Genomic DNA, 20,456 nt, shown 5'->3' with positions numbered 1-20,456 from the left:
TGCTTGTATTTTTTGCTGCAGAAAATGACCTAACTACTAGACAGAGCTAACACACCATCAAGGTTTCAGCTGGGTTAGGTAGTTTTCTTCTCAGTAGCTGGTTCTTCTTAGTGCCATGGTTTGGATTCATTATGAGACTAGAGTTGATAACGGTTGGATGTTGGGGTAGCACTACTTAGCAACAACCAGAAGTCTCTGCAAGTCAGGAGGAGCTCAAGAAGCCGTGAGTGAGCAAGGCCAGGACAGCTGACCCAAATTGGCCAAGAGGATATTTTATACTAGCATTTCATGCCCAGTACATAAACTGGGGGAAGCTGGCCAAGAGGCATTGATCCATCACCCAAGGCTGGGTATGTTAGCAGGTGATCACCAATTGTATTGTATATCATCACTTCCTTATCTTGGGCTTTCTCTTTGTTGTCTTCCTTTATGGTACAATTATTATGTTTAATTTCAATTATGTTCTCATTTCAACCTATTGCTTTTACCTTTCCTCATATTCTCCTCTCCATCCCACAAGGGCAGGTAGGATGTGGTACTTAGTTTCTAGCAGGGCTTAAACCTCAAGACACACAAGAGTTTAAGTCTCAAATGTTTTTCACAGGACCCTAGTATCTGCAATAGTCCTTGCTCTGAAAGAAACCAAGGTAAGCCTAGAGGAAATTATTTCCTATTTTGTCAAGGTGAGATGAAACCCAGATATAGCAATAGCTGTATATTCTTCTTCAGTGATCTTAAGACTATTTAAAAATACTTTTACTTTCCAATCAACTTACCAATTTCAAAGGTCTAAGCATTTTGTTTTATTACAGTCCATTCATCTCTTTCTTTCCACAAAAAAAGACTGAACTTCATTTTGGGACAGATATTAATCATTCCTCACCTGCCACTATAAAACTAGTACCATTGATGCTGGGAGAGTGCTCCTTCAGTTACAGAGAATTCCAGTTTCAGGGAAAAAGATAGTGTTTATTGGGCTGGTGAGAAGCCTGAAGCATAGCTCAGGGATAAGAGCACACATAAGTACTTCATGTTTTCCCACCCAACACAGCTCAGTTAAACAGCAAGGCTGTCCTAGCACAGGGGCCCTCACTGAACTTCACTTACCACTGTTTTCAGTAACATGAGAATAGAAAGCGACAGCAGCTTCAGAAAGGGGGAAAAAACCAAGCTTTTACTTCAGCCCCCTCCCAATCCTACCCTCCCTACACTTATTAACATATCCACTACTTCATCGATTTTAGAGCCCACATATCATTCATGTTTCAAATCTTTTTAAATGGAGATAGGTCATAATTGCAAAGTAGTATTCAAACACAAATGAAAATCTCAGAAAATTCCCAAGAAAACTGCTGGAAAGACTCTGTATACTTCTCCTGTTCCTTGTACTGGTCATCCTCAGACAGAATACTGAACGAGGCAGACTTTGTCCCACTCAATACAGCCATTCTTCTGAGCATCAAACACCACTTTGTCCTCCGGAGCCTGCAGGAAGTTTGAGACAATGGCAGAGAAGTACTGTCTTCATAGCCCTGATAGCTCAACTGGACTATCAACTAAAAAGCCACATGATGTTTGAGAGGAAGTAGAATTCATCATGCTAATTGTACTTTTCCAGTTTATATCCTCTGAGGGAAATACAAGGGCAGACAAGCAAAAATGCTTGTAAAACCAGTTGTAACACCCAAAAAAAAAAAAGAATGCACATCATTAGACATGCATTTACATAGCATATAAAGCCTCCATGTGTACTCCACTAATCTGAAATTATTATTTTTCTGTTAAATTCATTCATACTCCAGAAGATAGCTCAAAGATTGTCCTCTGGGACAAAGGGAGGGAGCATGAAGAAAAGCTACCAAAGTTAGGACTGAACACTCTTTAGTATTAATACCTTTCTCTTTGGGCAAAGTCAAACACTTGCTGATTCTGCTGCATCCATGTTTGAATGTCCTATAGAATGCTTTGATTTATCAACTCATTTCTGGTTTTTAATTTTTATGGCAGAACACATACCCCAAACTTCAAATGGCAAATTTATACAGTTAAGAGCTTTCCTGCAGGAAAGATGGTAGGAACCCCAACACCAGCACACCATACAGCAGCAGCCAGTCACACTCTTCTGCAGGATGGCAGCCAGACAGCATGGCTTATTCTGAAATTCCTGTTCACTGGGATCTGATACTTCAAGCAGGTATCACACAAGCACCGGCAGTCACATAGCAGTGTGGGTGCTGTGGCAAGATAACCACTGCTAGCTTAGTTTCACTCACTTGCAACTCTTGATTATAGATCACAGCCTTCACCAGTAAGACAAGTTCTTCAGCAAGACAAAACCTCCCACCTTAATAAGGACCTTGTTACTTCAAACATAGCAAAGCATTTATGCAGAGCTACTCTCGAATTTGCCATGCGGTTGCAAGGTACTTCTCTTTCTTGTAAGCTCAACATTCATTTAATAACTAAGTCTCTGCTGGTTTTGCCCAGTTACTAAGACTGATAAATAGCAACATTCCAGAACAGTTTAACCACTGATTACTTGGACCACAGCCCACCAGCCATGTGACACTTCCAGCTCTCCACTAATGTTAGCACAAGACTTCACTGGACTAAAGCACAAGAGCAGCAAAATTGTTTCATGCTGTTTACTGCACAATCTTAAAAGCTTTGAATTTAACAATGTGGTTTGTAAACCTGTAGTTTCATGAAATGCTTTTGCAGAGAAATCTCATGCCACGTGTTCCAAATGTGTCACACAGTAACTCTCGAACACTACTATCTCCTTATCTCACTTGTATTAAACATCACTCCAGAAAATGTACCAGAATTCCACAACTGGTTTGAAAGCATATTAACCCCCTCCCACAAGGCAAAAAAGCCATCTTTAAGCCATCAGATAAAAATGACCTTGCTACATAATTTTCACTGGTCTTATAAACCAAATCCTCTGGAACATGTCATGGTTACAACACTAATTCACGTCTGTAAACACTCAATACCCTATACTACTAATACACATTTTTTTATTGGCTACCAATTTTCAGTAGCTCTGAAGTACAGGATTGTTCCTTGAGAAAGCTCTACAGCTCAATATTTAATATACCTTACCATTGGCCACATCTACCTTTTTTTATATGCTGAGGCACCAATCTTTTTCATGATTTAACATTCTGAGACACACCTCCACCACACTCATATGCAGTAACTTTATTTCCTGGCACTCTTTATCTATTGCTGACAATCCTACCTTCCAGATCATCCCCAACAAATGCGTTAGAACACAGAGCCAGGCCGTCATGAAGTACTTTGGGTACCTGAAGTGCCACCCACAACCCTAAACCTTATTCTATTTCATCCCCAGCATCACAAGATACACTCTTTCACCAAGTTTACTGCACATATATATAGCATTCTCTTTAAAGGTTAGCATTCTGTATTAACATTAGCCTGAAGATTTTATTTATTGACCTTTATTCTCAAAAACACATGCCACTCTTCTGATCCTGTAACAAAGTCACGTATGCCTTTGAATACCTAACAAAGTACTTACCAAATACTGCTACTCTATCAACCATCTCTCTGCTCTTTGAGACCTTAACATCCAGAAGAGACACAGCTAGGACTGACAACTTCTACACTTACCAATCAAGCAGCTCTACTAGATGCTGTTAACAGCACCCACTTTTTGTAGATCTGCAGTGGGCAGAAGATTGATACTAATCTTACCTTCTGACTTCTTGAGTATGCAGTCAGTAGTTTCGGTCCTGGAGTCACTCAAGCACAACATGAAGCTTTGTGTGCCCAGTACATGCTGCACCAGTCAGCACAAGGCCACACTGCCTCCATAGCTCTAGAGAAGTACAAGCAGTCAAGGAACACCATGGTGCGATCCACAGCTGACATGCAACAGCCATGACTTTTAACATCCTTATCTTTATTCAAAAGCATGTACAAAGCATAGCACATGAAAAAACACACCATCCTCAGTAACATTTGTTAACAGAAACAAGTATTATTGAAAGCAATGAAGAGAAAGCTATGTTCTAGTTTATTTCTGCAGATCTTGATATTCAATAGACCGATTTACCATTCCTTGCTCAAAAGGAGCAGCCTTTAGCCAAAGTAGCTGGCCGATGCTTAATAAGCAAACCATAGGAGATGCTCAGTGAGCCAATGCACTCCTGGAGTTCAGTCAGATCCTTAGCATCCACTTCAGTAGCATGATGGATACTTGTTTTTGACATTTCCAATGCTTTATGTGCTGTTCCTGGTAGTGTTTATACTTCATACTACTTTGACAGAAAACTGGACTTTACATGGAATTTGTCATGGATGAACAGGTGCATCCCATGAACTCTAGGGTTGTTTTATACATTTTGGACCATTTCAAACTGATTCAGTAATAGGTCTATGAATTTTTCATTATGCTATTGTCATTTTTCTGCTGTTATAAAGAATTCCTGACAATAAGGCTTCAAAGTCATGCTTCAAAGCCAATTTTACTTCATGAACACCATGAGCTGTCTTTAAATTTACTTTACTTTTGGTGACCAAATTATGATTCTTCATTCCTGTGAAAGGGACAGCTTGCTGAATACAGCAAATCTGCTGCTACTGTCATTACAGCACCAGCTTTTTTTAAGTGACTGTTTAAAGCCAGCTTAGGCTGGAAGATGTAGCTGAGGGTGTGTATTCTATTCGCCATCTGCTAGAGATGGGGCAGTTATCTTTATCTCTTCCACAGCCAATCCTCCCTCCAGGAAGACATCTTCTGTTAATGGGCCTTTGGCTCTCATTGCCATGACTGATCCCATTGTCAGATGCTCCACCCAGAGGGAGGAGCCAAGCATTCCTACCTGGATATAATCTGAGATTTGGAACACCACAGTCAGCCTTCTCCCACTGGATTCCCAGAGGAGCAGCTTTCTTCTCCACTGGATTCCCAGAGGAAGACCATGCCCATCTACACCACCACTGGACCTTCAGAGGAAAACTATAGCCTTCTACAGGATCACTGCTTCAACAGAACTGCACTTGTCACTCCAGGAGGTTTGCAGCCACCATTTAATCAGACTGCTACCAATGCCCTGACCAACAGGGTTGTCAGGCAGGCTGTATTCTGACACTTGCCAGTGCTGGTCTGTATTACTGCATTTTTACTTTTATTTTTCCGAATAAAGAACTGTTATTCCTACTCCCATATCTTTGCCTGAAAGCCCCTGAACTTCCATTTCAATGGAGGCTCCTGCCTTCCTTAGCAGACTTTTCAAACCAAGACAAAAGCCCAAGTTCCAATGTATGTAACTGTTTTTTCCCACAACCAACCTCTTTCCCCCAGAGAGCAAGCAAGTACTGTTGCCAGTGTATTCCTCAAAAGGCAGTTCCACTGTTGTGGTCCTAGCTTTCTCCTGCTGAAAGGGCAGTCCCATAAAACCCCAACTCCTCACTCCCTCAGTAGATACAGTGATGCAAACTGTAAACACTGTCTTTTTCTTTGCTTTCACTGTCTTTACAGGGCCTGCCTGTGAGCTCCAGTCCTGAGTTATCACAGATCTTTAGTATCTGCAACACTGTGTACCCATAAGGTATTTTAAAAGGGTAAATAATCAAGGGGTTTTCCATATACTCCATCCCTAATATTACTGCTACTCTTCCGACAGAAGACAGCTCAGTATTTTGGAAAGACGGTGTTTTAAATATGCAGAGACAGTATCTACTGAACAAACAGAAGCTGTTTTAGCAGGCTTTTAAAAGCGTGGCATCCCACTCCAAGCCACAATATCTCTTCAGGTGTTACACCTCCTTCTGGTTACATCATCCACATTTGTCAGGCAGCTCTGACAAAGTGCTCCAATTCAGCACTGAAAAAGGAGAACAAGACCTAAGTAAAATGGTTCATCCAAGGTAGAAATTTCAATTTGCAAGTAAGCACACAACAGTTTGTATTAATATGTTGCTAATTCTGAAGAAACGAAAACAAACCAACAAAAAACCTAAACCCACAAAGACTAATACTTCCCAGAAAGTTTAAATAAAGTATTTTGGTCTCGTCTCAGATTCCGGATCCGTATAGAGCTTTTCAACAGGAATTCAGGTTCGGGATAGGATCATCACAGATGAGACAAAATCAGTACATAAACAAAAAATTTAGTAGGAAATATGCTGTAAAGTTTCTGATTGCTTAGCTTTTGTATTACAATCTCTAACATTTTGTTATATATCAGTAATAATGTACATTTGTTTAAAACTTTTCATGTAGGTTTGAAAGCTAACCAAGGTTAGGCACAGCTATCAGCTCACACTGTGCTTGGGGAACAAGTGTTTTGTAAATGCCAACTATGACTTACTGCATCAATTGATCAATTAGGTTTGTAACTATCACAATGCAAAAAGATCTGAACTGTAAACACAGTTACTTTAGACTTAGAACCAGAAAATGTTAAGAAGATTTTCACTTACGTACCTGAATAAGCCAAAAGCACTTGTTCCTACTTGATTTCTATAAAACACGTTTTCCTGTAAAAAAGACATTTAATAGTTCAGAGCAGCTTTCTTTCATCACTCAAAATACAACCTGCCATCTATTTAGCCTCTTATACAGACCAAACTACATTATTAAACATGTGCTGCATTAGTATCAGCACACTGCAAGTTCTGTGAACCTTCAATCAGAAGTGTAGTCATGTCACTGTAAGATTTGTTTCGCTTCTCTTGCCCAGCTATTGCTCAACCTGGGTATGAACTATGACAGGAAGGGGGAATTACACTTAATTATCAGGATATCTGATACTGGCAATTTGCTTACCAGGATCAAAAATAGTATTTACTGGAATTCATACCTTCTATTTAGACACAGCATTCAAGCATCTCTGCAAAGACATAAAATGCACTGGTTAGTTAATACTAACAAGGTTTGCTATTTCCAACTTTTCTCTAGGTCAGCCATGAAGTCATTCCCCTTTCTACTTGCTAAAGTACTTGCTATCCTACTGTCTAAACAATACAGCATCTTATAAGCATCACTGCTGTGCAAGAAGTTTCATTTATACATTTGAACTTCACATACTAGAACAAAACCTGTTGTTCAGAAGAAGGTACTGGTAGCTAACTAAGTATTTAAAGGTACCTTTCTTAAATAAGAAGTAGAATAAAGTTATGGATGTGTAGCAACACAGGAAAATGAGATGTTCTCCCTTCTCTAGGTTCTAACTTTTAAACTAAAACCAGCCTGTGGACCCAAACACCAGTGCAGTAAAGCAAATTTCACTGAAAAATGTTAAGTTCAGATACTTAGGTGGGAATGAAGTTCTTGAGAAACCACTGCTATTATTCTTATAGCACAGTAAGCATTTGTGAGCATTCTTTTTGCTTTCCTCAAGTACATTATACCAGCCCTAGAAGTAATTTATCTCTGGAGCTGAAACAGCTTAATTTAGAATTCACTGCAATTTACCATCAAATTCCACCTTTGTCATTAACATAACTTTTCCTAAATGCTCACATCTGAGCCCTAAATTAACGGTCCTAAGAGGACTGAAGTGCAAACATCACCACTAGCTTTCAAACACCACCAACACTTCCTGACCACACCTGACTAGCGCTTGTTATTTACCCACTTTAAGGCAGAATACTTGAAGTCTAACACTTCCTCCTCTCTGCTCTTTAAAGACGCAAGCTTCTGCAACAGAGGACTTATTTTGTTAACACAGACCTGAGGTGGGTTTAAATATTGCACCAACATTCTTATTCACAGCCTGGTGCATGCTGGCACCTCACTTGTACACAGCAACAGCATTAAACCAACACCAACTCAGATGATTTATGATTGAAAAATCGAAAGTGGTTTGATCTCAGTAGCCAGACCCTCATGAAGTTGCTCATCAATGTACCAGGTTTGGCAGTTTTAGCATGATTCACCATTATCTGCAAGTATCAGTGACAGGAACTGTAACACCACTCATACAGTCATATATTTCACAAGACAACCTTCACCTCTTTCACTAGCAATGTACTATAAAGGGAATAAATTATAATCAACAAAAAATGTCTGCTGTTTAATCAATAAATATTACCTCTGTTTTATTTCCTGTTGCGAGGAAATCTTCCTTCAGGACATGTCACATTGTCATCACTAGAAACTGTTCAAGCCATTCTAGAAATTTGAGTAAAATCCCAAATTACAACAAGTTCATGTATAATATAAGTCAGTAAGAACAACCAATTTCTACTTTTATAACAACCGGTTATAAGCATTTGAGTAAAATTTAAACGAATACAGATCCTGGAGTTTTTTTTCTTTCTTTCAAAATAGTGAGGATAACAACTATACATTTAAAAAGTGAATAGACATTTCTATTAAAATATGGGAGCATTTGCTTATTTATATTAATAAGCGTCCAGATGTCCTGGTTTTTTTTGACTAAACACTATTTTATACTTATTTCCCAATAAAGTTCAAATTCACAATTAAAAGCTATTCTGAGGTAAACTTGAAATTTAGTATGAACACTTCAGGACAGGCATTTTACCAACTACTCCAACATAAATATCTATTCCTAAACCCCCAGCTCACGCAGTTCTAGATCATGTCAAAGATGCCTAAAATTACTTATATCTCAATTTTAAAGCTAATGATATAACTACTAATTTAATCCTATGCATCTTTTTCTAATCCATTTGTTGTTAATTTATCCCCACTGATCATTTAGAACATACACGTTTTTGAGGAAAATCCACTTGTGTGTACCCAGTATTCTTCTACTTGGGATGGTCCTTCCATGAGGTGCTAAAATTAAAAATAAGCAAAATTATCTTTCAAACTAGAAAACATCTCTTGCTGTGGTCTAGCATCATCTCTCATGTTACCATGTCAGAAACATAATCACCAAGCAGTAAAAACTGACTTTTACATTAACCTAAAGACCACCACACGCAAAAATTATCAAATTATTTATCACTTTGATGGCAGTAATGAAAAAGCAATGTAGTTTTTTCTTTCTGTCCTGCTCAGTAGCCACACAAAACTGACAACTCTCTGGCATTTCCCATACTTGGACAGACATCAAATACAGAAACCAAGTTATGAAACACAAGTGTTTATTGACTTGGTCTAAAACAAAAGTGCATTTCTAGAGCATCATTAAAAATTCCAGAGCTGTTACCTTAATGTACAATGTACTTGGCACCAATGAAATACTCCTCTCCATCACACCTAAAAACAAACACGGACAGCCTTACAACTTGAAATCAGCAGACTTGCATTACCAGGCCAGCAAGTCACACACATTATGAGGCAATGATCATCAACACCATCTCTAGAAGCAGCATGTTAAGTACTACATCACCAGCTTGCAGGAGTAAAGCAGCAAGAAATGCAGTTTCTAGCAACAAAGGGGTTTCAAGTTACACCCACATGAAATCGCGTATGTAAAGCATTGTAGAAATAACTGCACAGACCCACTGTTAAACCTCGGTCCAAAGACCTTTTAAGGAAAGGTTTTAATCACTTTGTAGAACTGATTTAAGTTGGTTTAGAGAATTGTTTTAATCACATAGCAATTATCAAAATCCACCAATTCAAGCAGCTTAAGAAATTTGTGACAATACATTATCACGTGAATGTGCTTATTAAAAATATCTCTCTGTACTACCCAGACCCAGTAAATGCATTGGGCCATGAAAGGTAAGCTATCACACATTTTGTTCCCTATCACAAAACAATTAAAGCCATAGAAAGCTTCCACTTCTTGCATGCAATAAACTTTATGCTTACTGAGTGTAATGAACTCAATAATCAAGGGTACTAATGGCTTAAATTCCAAAAATTTACTGTTCAGTAATCTAAGGTGTGACTCAGACTGTCAGACAAGCGAATTAAACACACAATGAATGCACCTGACAACTTCCTATGTAAATCCACCCACATCCTAATCTTTGCTTGCAGGTAAGAGCCTGGAATTGTAGATATATTTAGTGGGATTTCCCGTTCTTTTTGAAGTACTATGGGTTCAATGACATCAGCATTTCAGAGAGGGGACAAAAAGGCATCTTAAGCACACAATAGGCTTCTGTCAGCACCTTGGGGTGACAGTGGTTTACTTTTATAACAAATGTGATGCCATTGCCTTAAAAATATAAAGAAAATATAATTAGTTAAAACACAATCTCATGATTTACATCAGGTATCACTTAAATATTGTGGGTCTCTGTCACAGACACATTTTCTGAATACTTTTTCTAGGATTTTTCTCCTGAGAAGCCTCAGAAGAAAAAAAAACCGGTAATTATCTCCTGCTGTGGAAAGCAACAGGTGTATTTTGATTGATTTTATGTAGTTGTTTTTAATTAATAGTCAATCACAGTCTAGTTGTCTGCATGTGCACCAACCCTCTGCCACATGAACAAGGTGGTTTTGCCTTATCCAGTATTTTACACACGAACCCAGAAGGCTGTCGCAGTGCCACGGGCAGCCGCGGCTGAGGGCACGGCAGGGCAGCACCGCCGCCCCGGCCCCGGCTGCCACGGGTGGGGATCAAAATGGCGCTGGCCCGGCGGCGCCACGCGGATCACCGCCGCCTACCGCTCCCAGCCTGCCCCGCGCCTCGGGATGCGGCTTCCGGCACGGAGCCTCCCGCGGGGCATGCTGAGACATGTAGTCCTCTCTAAGTCCCCTCGCACCTCCGCGGCTCTCAGCAGGGCGCCACGCACGGGCGGCTGCGGCCCCATAGCTGGATTATGGTCGCCCTTTCCCTGGCTCTATTCGCGCCTCCAAGGGTGAAAGCTTCTCCTGCCGGCTCCAGCCTCAAGCACTACGCAACCTGCGGGCGATCCTCCCGAAGGTTCAAGTAAAAGGAAAAAGCCATTCTCCCTTCCCACCCCTGCCGGGGCAGCGGCAGACACCGCATCCCACGCCGCCTTACCGTGCGCCACCATATCAGGCGCTCCGCGGGGAAAGAGGGGGCGGGCCGTGCGCTCGTCAGCTTTATATGTACGCTGCGGGGTGGGAACGAGGCTGGCCACGCCTCCTGCCGCGCGGGCCGAGGGGCGGAGACGCCGCGCGGAGCTGGCGCGGGAGCGCGCTTGGCTGGCGGGGCGCGCGGAGGGGCGGGCGCTGAGGTGCCGGCGCGCGCTCCCGCCTCGCTGGCTACGGTGTGGCCGCCATGGGAGGGATGAACGGGCCCGGCCGCCGGGCTCGGTGCTGTTCGTTTGGTCTGCCTTACGGGTTTCATGTTTAAAAGGCTGAGCGGCTTTATGCGAGTTTTTAAAAGGAGGGCAGGAACCGACCTGCTGCAGGTCGCCTCCCAAACTTAAAGAACGTGTTTCCCGAGGAATCACAGCGTCAATAAGGTTGGAAAAGATCCGAGGTCATCGCATCCAGCCTGTGACCGAGCACCACCACGTCAGCCAGACCATGGCACTGAGTGCCACATCCAGTCTCTCCTTAAACACCTCCAGGGATGGTGACTCCACCACCTCCCTGGGCAGCCCATTCCAATGGTCTGATCGCCCTTTCTGTGAAGAAATTCCTCCTAATGTCCAGCTTAAACCTCCCCTGGCACAGCTTATGACTGACTGTGTCCTCTTATCCTGCTGCTGATACCCTGGGAGAAGAGGCCAGCCCCCATCTGGCTACACTCTTCTTTCAGGGGGTTGCGGTGATGAGAAGGTCACTCACCTCCGAGTCTCCTTTTCTCCTGGCTAAACACCCCCAGCTCTCTCAATCACTCCCCACAGGACTTGTACTCCAGACCCCTCACCAGCTTTGTTGCTCTTCTCTGGACTCTTGTCCTTCTTCTAGTGAGGGGCCCAGAACTGGGCACAGCACTCGAGGTGTGGCATCACCACTGCAGTGTACAGGGGGACAATCACTGCCTGGCCCTGCTGGCCACACTATTGCTGATCCAGGCCAGGTGCCATTGGCTTTCCTGACCACCTGGACACACAGTGCTCACGTTCAGCTACCAGCACCCCCAGGTCCTTTTCCACCACGCAGCTTCCCAGCGGCCCCCAGAGTGAATACTTGTTTCTTATATCTATCTTCTTTTCTTGTTCCCTGGAGCACCCAACTGGTTAACCTTGTGAAGGTATGGCTCAACTTTCCTTCAACCTAATTAGATGTTTCTGAAACATTCACCACAGGCGCACCCATTTCTACTTTTTGGAAGTAGCTTTTGATACTATATCCCTGTATAACATTACAAGTTGTAAGAGCTGAAAAATCTCCTCCTACCCACAGCTGGCAAAAAACTGAGCTTTCTGCAGTTTCTCACTCTACACATATAGTCTAAGGATATTGTTCCACAGTGAATCTAATAGTGGACTTTAGGAAGAACTTCTGTACTGTGAAAGTGGCGGGACACTGGAAGAGATTACCTAGACAAGCTGTGGATGCCCCATCCCTGGAAGTGTTCAAGGCTGGGTTGGATGGGGCTGCAAGCAACCCGGTCTAGTGGAAGGCTTGGCAGGGGGATTTTTTTATTATTTCTGGGTTGTCTTTAATACTCCTTCCAGCCCGAACCATTTTATGATTCGCCCTATTCCACCACAGTTTAGCCACTGGAAATTGTACAGCTGCACCTTGTAAAGTGACTTAGTCTCCATCTGAATCTACCTCCTGTACTGCTGTGCAAGAGTTATTGAAAGAAAGTCTTAGAGAAAGTTGTCTGGGCTGCAGTGGGGATAACAGGAACACTACAGCCTAGATGATGTTCAAACTAATGGGAAACCACATCCTAAATTCTCATCTATGGGGGATCTCACTAGCTGTTTATAAATAGGGGGTTTTTTGTCTGCCTGTTTATTGGAAGGTTTAGTATATCAATCAACTTAATTGAGGAAATAAGGAAAAACAAGGAAGGATGAAGAAAAGCTGAAAAAAATGTTTGGTGTTTTGACAAGTTATTAACAGTATGACAAAAACCAGTGTTCCACATATGGACTCTTTTTAGGAGGGTTTAACTGTTGGAAACAGATAAGGGAAATCTAGAATAGTGAGTTGTAAGGTGCGAAAATACTTGGCAATTTTATTCCTAAAATTATTGAGACTTATACTACCAGGAAAACAAAACAGCTGACAAATTTTAAGCAAGTTTTGTTCTGCAGTCCATGGCAGCAGATGACACTCTTCTCTCTGCTTTTCTTCTTATACATCCTATTTTACCTGTCTGAAATCTTGAATGTGAGCTGCAGTTGGCCCCTTTTCTGCTGTACAGGCATGAGGAGAGAGGTCTGCAATGCTGCCTCTTTCTCTGAGTGCCTCCCACCACAGCTGTTTCAGCTGCTGTTTCTGCAGGAGTGAGAGTGAGAAGCTGTAGGCATTGGGGAAGAGCTGCCAGTGCTTCAGGGAGTTCTCAGCAGCCCAACTTGGGCACAGACAAGCAACCAATTTATGCTGTTGTTGCCTTTCCATCTGACTTATTCAAAAGGCCTTAAAACTGGTGCTTGCCACATGGCACAGAAAATATTGAGCCACCCTTCCCTAGTGACATCAGGGTTAAAGACAAGCGAAGTAATCACAGCCATTAATCACTACTCAATTAGCCCTAAAGAAAGAAGGCAGCTCCTTACCATTCCTTTACTAAATGCTAAATAATTCCATATTTCTACCAGTGCCTGTCAAGGGCTTTTACTGCATGTTAGTTTCAAAGACTAACAAAGCCTGGAATTTCTTACTGGGGAAAAAACACAATTAAGCCCAGACTACATTACAATAAGTATAAATGAGTAGAATTTTAGTTTGCATTTGATAATAAGAAGCCTATAAATGGTGAATTGAGTGAGGGCTGTCCAGGGCTGCAGGGTGCTCTGTAGTGTGAGCTTTGCAGGGGAATCATGGGTGAGCACCCAGTGTGGGGAGCCTCACACTGCAGGGCTACTGCATCCTGGCTTTGGAACTTGGCAGAGGAAACTCCTCATCTCTCTGTTAGATTGGAGGGTACAGGTTTACTAGCAGAGCCTGAATGCACTGCTTTGCAAACCCTTTATCCCCAAAGAAGTGTGTCTCATATTTCTCAGCATCGCCCAAGGCTGCTAGCACTGGGCAAGCTTGTGGGTCAAGTGAAGCACAGCTTTACTGTAGGTAGGCAACAATTACAAGTCTGAATAAAGTTAACCAAACCAAAGTAAAAATGTACACCACAAACACAGATTAGTTTTCAAAGTAGGGTTCCTTCTTTTGCATTTCTTCCCCCTCCTTCAGGCTTCCACATCTTTAATCTATATCCCAGCTGTCTGGATGAGGGTGCAAGCAGTAGAGCAAGAACTGGTCCTCTATTGCCATCCTCCAGAGAGATCCTAAGGCTGGTCTGAACCACAAGCCTGCTTGCCATAAAGTGTTAGTTTATAGATGAGTTGCTTCTGAATTTAGCTCACCACAAGGCTTCACATTCATGCACAGTGTCAGCACTGGCAGAAGGAAGTGCTGGTTGTGAGATAATGGGGATGTACTGGATTGACTCTTGTGTTGGCCCACACAAATGTATGTCAGCCTGGAATTCTGGTGTGACTACCTCCATTGCTTTTCAGGTCTAGGCAACTCTCTCAAAGTTCTCTTTTCTTGTCTTAAATTATTTCTTTCTTGTTATTTCTCTTTATTTCTATCTTTCCCCCCACTTCCTTTCTGTTCCTCTTTTAGGTCTGGCTTCCTGGATTTTCTCCAATAACATTGTAGCTTTGATGACTCATGTCTCTTGGTTTAGTTTGGGGTTTATACCAGTGCATCCTTTGGGATGCTGAGTTCCCTTCCCTCTCACCTTCCCAGCAGGAAGTCTATTGTATGTAGCTTTAATTTCTTCCTTTTCAGAACAGATAGTACTCATTGAAAATTCCTGAGCTGACTTTGCCATATTTCACATTATGCCTCATAAAATGCTTGAGTTGGGAAACAATTTAAGTTATGAATGTGACCCTGTTTTTAGTGTTTTGCATATACCAGATTTTTCTTATTTAAACTTTTCAGGTCTCTCTCTGATTTTTTTAGTCACTTCAGTGTCACAGAAAGACAAACTTTTTTTTCTTTTTAATAACAAATGAAATAATAAAAACATTAGAACAGCTGTACAGGGTCAGATGAAAGGTCTAGCACCCCCCCCCACTAGTACCCTGCTGCCAACTGTAGCCCAAAGTAAATGCCTCGGGAGGGGAGTAGGGATAGAACAAGCATGTCCTTCCCCAAGTATTTGCCCAGCCTCTGGGAATGTAAAGCTCAAAAACCTCCTAGAGGGTTATTATTTTTGTACGCATGAGAATATAACAATCCTCCATTAATTTCCTACCCATCAAATTGTCCAGTCTTTCCCAGAGCCTTTATAAAATTTTAGCATCCCCAATTACAATGTCAAGGAATACCAGAGCTTAATTAGTGTTACAAGAAAATGCATCTCCTTTAATTCACTTTGTATCTGTTTTCTGTTTGCTCCTTGCACAGTTTTAGAAGAAGCAGTGGGTACTCGTTCCTTCCACAGTCATTCCCTCATTGAGCACCCATCCCGCAATCTCTTCTTCATTTATTTAATCATTCCTCATAGGGGAATCAGTTCCTACCTTTGACTGTACTCTCACTGATCTGCTTTCAACTTCTTTTGCTTTCTTTTTGAGATGGGACTCCCAGACTATAGAGTCTGTTCAGGAAGCAGGTATGACATGGGCTTATGCAGAGCTACCATGATGTTCTCTGCTTTCTTTTTTTTTTTTTGTTACTTAGCACTTCCTAAACTCCGGTGTCCTTTTTTGGCTGGCTCTATGCATGGAGCTGACATTTCCACAGAGCTGTCTGTCATAACCATGGGCTCTCACATCAGAGCAATAAAGGCTGGAGCCCATCGTTTTGCATTTGCTGTTGTGTTTGCTTTCCTTGGTGAGTGGTGCTTTATATTGGTCTGTGTCAAATTTCATGTCTTGCTGTTGTACTCACTCAACCTTTTTAAGCTCTTGCAGCTACTTTCACATCAGCAATAAATAAATGATTACAAGTTTTTTTTAACCCTCTGCATACCACCTATTTCACATAATTCAGTAAGTTCACCAGTGTAGGTCATGCAGATTCCTGTGGTGGTTTTCTTCCACATGAAAATTAACCATTTGCTTCTACCTTCTGTTTCCCTTCTTTTACCTTTTATCTCACTTCTGCTTAGTTTTCTTAAATGCATTTGCCTGGAGGCTTTAGGGAACCTATGCCCTAGATCAATTTATCACAATCTTTATGATAAGTGTGTTCTGACCATTGCCCTACAGATCATAATTATCTAGATACACACTAATTCTAATTTTTATAATAAGCTTTTTGCTAATTTCCCTGGAATAGATGTAAAGCTTAGCGGGGTTTAGTTTTCTGGATTTCTGTAGAACCTGTTCAAAACATTATAATTCTGTTTGCTACTTTGCCTTCTTTAGCACTAGAGCAATTTCAAGAAGGAGCTCACACACCACAATTAGAAGTTTGAGTTTCACTAGCTTCCTCTAAAGCATCATTTGTTCGTGTTGAAACTGCAGCATCTTCAAGAAGTTGGAAGCAATTTCCCTCATGAAAGCCTCAAAAGTGGTGTGGTGCAGGGAATTTCCCCAGATTTTTCACACAGAACACAAGAGCAAAATAATTAATGCAATTACATGGCCTAATATTCTCTGAACAGGCTTCCTCATGAGGGTCAGATTCATGAATTTGAAAAGGTATATATTGTTAGTTTTGATAACTAAACAGTGTTACTCTGATGTGTAATGTAAGCTCCCTATTGCCCTTTTACAAGCCTTGAATGGTGATTTTGTGCCTTCAAGACAGTGTTTTCTGTTTGTCTTCATACCAGTTGTGAGGATCTAATGTGTACTGAGTGTTCTGTTACTTTTGTTTTTAACAATATCTTCATTTTTAGGTATCTCCCCTTTCTGAAGATGAGCACAGTTGTGGCAGATATGTGGTGTTTCTGCTGCAAAGTTAACCTAAAAGTACAATGGTTGCTTATACTGACATACTTGGTTTGGTGCCATAATCTAATCAGTTTATATGGCTAAAATTACCAGTAAAGCATAACTAAGCTTTATGCAAGAAATCCCTCAAACCTTCTTCACCTGGTTAGCTAAAAGAAGAGACAAAGTTGGTGTATTAAGGCAGGCAAACTAGTTAATATTAATAATTTCAAATTAAATCAGCTAGTTTTTCCTTTATTTACAAAGGCAATTCTGTGTGCTGTCTCTAGGAGTACATCATTGTAACTATTTTATTGGGCAAGAGAAGCATTCATTATCTTGAGCTACTGCAGCAGCATGCCCAAAAATACTTAAGGGAAATTTCAGTGTGAGTCTTTGTTAGTGGTTGGGAAGAGCATTTTCTCTGTGTTTACATCTCTTCTATATTGTTCCACATAAACAGCATATTACTGGAAGAGAATATGTTTTATTTAATTGCTGTATAATTGCTACTTATCTTACTGGCTTTTCTCATCCTTAAGTGATGAGATGAACAGATTCGGGTGAGATGAAAGCATTGAAGTGACAAGATGGGAGAAGAGCAAACTGCTATTTAATGTTCTTCTCACAGCTGTATGACCCAGCCATTTACTGCTATCACTTGCAATCACTTCATTAATTAATGAGGCATAGGGAAAATAAGGCTTTCTGTCATATTTATACAGCCTTGGCAAATTAAATGTCAAATCCATTTTTAAATAGGAAATATATCTTCATGTTCCTTAACAAGAGGCTGCTTCTGACTCTTAGAGAATACAAGGCTGCTGATCTATTTGATTTTTACCAGAACTATTCTTAATATTGCCATCTTTCAGAGCCTTTCTTACAAATTGTATCTTATTCCTTACAATATCCTAAAATCACACTCTACAGAGTCAGGAAAAACAACACATATTTGCTTTGTTATTTTTAAAATGAAATACCATGTGAGCTATTATAACAAAATAGAAGTTGTAGAACTGCATTCCAGTATCTGGAATTAAATCTGGATATGATAAGTACAGAATTCTGGGTAAGAAAGAGGCACTCTATTTGAAGTGGATATTTCTCAGACACTTCTTCAACTGCTTGGAATGTTTCATTTGATAAAGTAAGAAAATCAAATAGGCGTACATACTATTTTAATAATTGTATTCATGTTAAAACAGATACAATTTAAAAAAATTAAAAATGTAGGAAAATGTAACTACCTTAGCTACAGATGTAGGAAAATGTAACAACTACCTTAGCAACAGATGTAATTGTGCATCAGCTCTTCACTTACTATGGTGCATAAGTCTTTCCTCCTATGAAATTTGCAAAGATGCAGGTATTTTCAAATATTTTATTATTATCCATGTTGTCTTGTTCTTAAAAGTTAGCAGGTTTTGTGAGTGAGTGTGTCTTGCTCTCAGCAGCTCAGTTTTTCTCATACAAGGAGAGATCAAACAGCACTTTCTACAGTGTTTTAACTTTACAGTTAAGTAGAACTTAGCAGCTCCTGTGCAAAGGGATCACCTTGTTCTTCCCTCCTCCCCTGTCACTACTGCAGGATGCTACAAGCAACTACCTGGTGCAGTAGAAAACATTTTTTAATTTTTCTTCTGCTTTAGTTTTCTAGCAAATCAGCCACCTGAGCTGACTTAAACTAACCACTAGATTTAACAGAAAGGAAGTGGTGGGAACAAAAACTCTGGGCTGGGGAATTGTTGAGCAGGGTGATGTCCCTGACAGCTAACACTCAGGCTGCTCTAAATATGATGTGAAACCTCATGCCTGATCCCTCCAAAATGTGGTGTACTCCCTAATCAATTATGCCTAAATGCAAGGATTCAACCATTAAAATAAACAATATTTGATGTTTAAGAAGTCTGTTGTTCACTGATATTTAGTCTCATACTGAAGAAGACATTTTCTCTGTCTAAATAAAATTAAATTAAAGAAACAATTTATATTCAGAACAGTAAAACTTCTGACTGGTCCTACTAATGAGCAACACAATTGTGATGCTGTGTCCTAGGATATATAAGATTAATGTGTTCAATGTTTGATGGTGGGAGTTTGTATTTGTAAAGAACAGAAAGAGGCAGGCAGCATAGTTAATCCTATAACCATGATAATATTCATTAAAACCCAAATAAGCCATTTGAACTGTGTAAGTAATTTGTTAACTTTAAGAGAAAGTAAACTAATATTGATGACTTCTTAGGAGGGAACTCATGGCATTGCAAATTTTTACCAGGTAGACAAGCACACATTCCCTGTCCTGATATTCTTGACTTGTCCTGATATTCTTGACTGGAGCAGGTAACAGGCCTCCTGATAGTGGAGAGACTGCATCATTTTGTCATGGAAGTGTTCATACCAGGTGGCTTCTGCTGAAGGCCCTCCTATGATCTAACCTGCTTTGCCTGGTTGTGCTCTCTTGGATATTCACCAGAACTCAAAGGAGCTCATCCAGTCTCTCAGGGCAACAGAGGGAAAAACCTGAGCATTTCAGAACTTGCAGGCTCCCTCTGTGTGCTCAAAGCAGAGAGAGGGTAAGACAAGGCCATCCTGGTTTTTGGTCCTCAGTTTTACATATGCTGTGTAGGGAAAGGATGGGACAAGGCTGCCACTCCTTGTCAGCACCGGGAACATGCAGCTAATAGGCAGACGAGATTTCTTCATGCACTTCATGTGACATGAAGCAATTGCTCTGCCAGAGGTAATGAGCACACACTGTTTCTAAACACAGGGCCTTTGCAGAGCAGAGGAATTGTGGTCTGAAGCTTGAGTTGACTTGAATCCTCTGGTGCTCCTTAATCTCCATTTGCTGCCAGACTCTCAGGGTGTACTCCCATCAGCATCCTTTGCAATCCTAAGCTAGGCCCTCTTGGGAGCCAGGAATGGATGATCAGGAGGTTCTCTATTCCTTCTCAAAAAAGCAGTGCTGGGGGAATTTTCAGAGGCACCAGTGATCAGATCTGAGTGCATCCCTCCTGGGAGTAGCAACTGACTTGGCCTCCTCCAGAGGAACTCCTAGGTGGAAGCCTGTTGTGATGTTGTGCAAGATACAAAAAGGTCTGGCCACTGCCTGTTCTCAGATGAGGCAAGCAGCCCACTGCCCACGGGCAGCCTGTTGTTACGTAGGGGAACTTAGGATGCCAGATGGGGCTGAAGAAGCTGCTGAGTGGCCCTGGTTGCTACATGCACAGTGAAAACCATTAATATTTGCTGTAATGCAGCTGACTATTCCCACAGGAGCTGTCACAATTGCCAGAATTACCATATGACCCTGGCTGGTGCCAGTTGCCCTGTTATTTGCTATCTTTCATTTCTCTTGAAGATTCTGCAGTTTATTGGCATGTTTAAGCAGTTTCTATGGACTGCAGTGGGAGTTTGTCACAAAGCCTGATTGTAGGGTTTGTCTATTACATGCGAGTAAGGGATAAACTAAGATAGCTTTAGCATAATTAATACGTATTCTACTAGGAGTGTCATAGCGTTTGAAAACCTCACCCAGCCTACCTGACTGG

General features: G+C 41.1%; 1 long non-coding RNA gene and 1 other non-coding gene across 2 annotated transcripts; both read right to left on the bottom strand.

Moving 5' to 3' along the window:
* Positions 1-1,204: 1,204 nt before the first annotated feature.
* Positions 1,205-10,959, bottom strand: LOC115902234. The gene is made up of 7 exons (XR_004060600.1): positions 10,920-10,959; positions 9,162-9,211; positions 8,716-8,785; positions 8,073-8,152; positions 6,840-6,869; positions 6,464-6,516; positions 1,205-5,861 (listed from the first exon to the last, which is right to left on the bottom strand). It is a non-coding gene; the product is annotated as an uncharacterized LOC115902234 (long non-coding RNA).
* On the bottom strand, positions 6,050-6,119 carry LOC115902857. The gene has a single exon (XR_004060651.1). It is a non-coding gene; the product is annotated as a small nucleolar RNA SNORD50 (small nucleolar RNA).
* Positions 10,960-20,456: the final 9,497 nt, after the last annotated feature.

The sequence above is a fragment of the Camarhynchus parvulus genome, chromosome 3, assembly GCF_901933205.1.
Source record: "Camarhynchus parvulus chromosome 3, STF_HiC, whole genome shotgun sequence".
In the NCBI taxonomy this organism is placed as follows: domain Eukaryota; kingdom Metazoa; phylum Chordata; class Aves; order Passeriformes; family Thraupidae; genus Camarhynchus; species Camarhynchus parvulus.
Note: the sequence above shows the minus strand (reverse complement) of the source record. Positions and strands in the feature narration are given on the sequence as shown.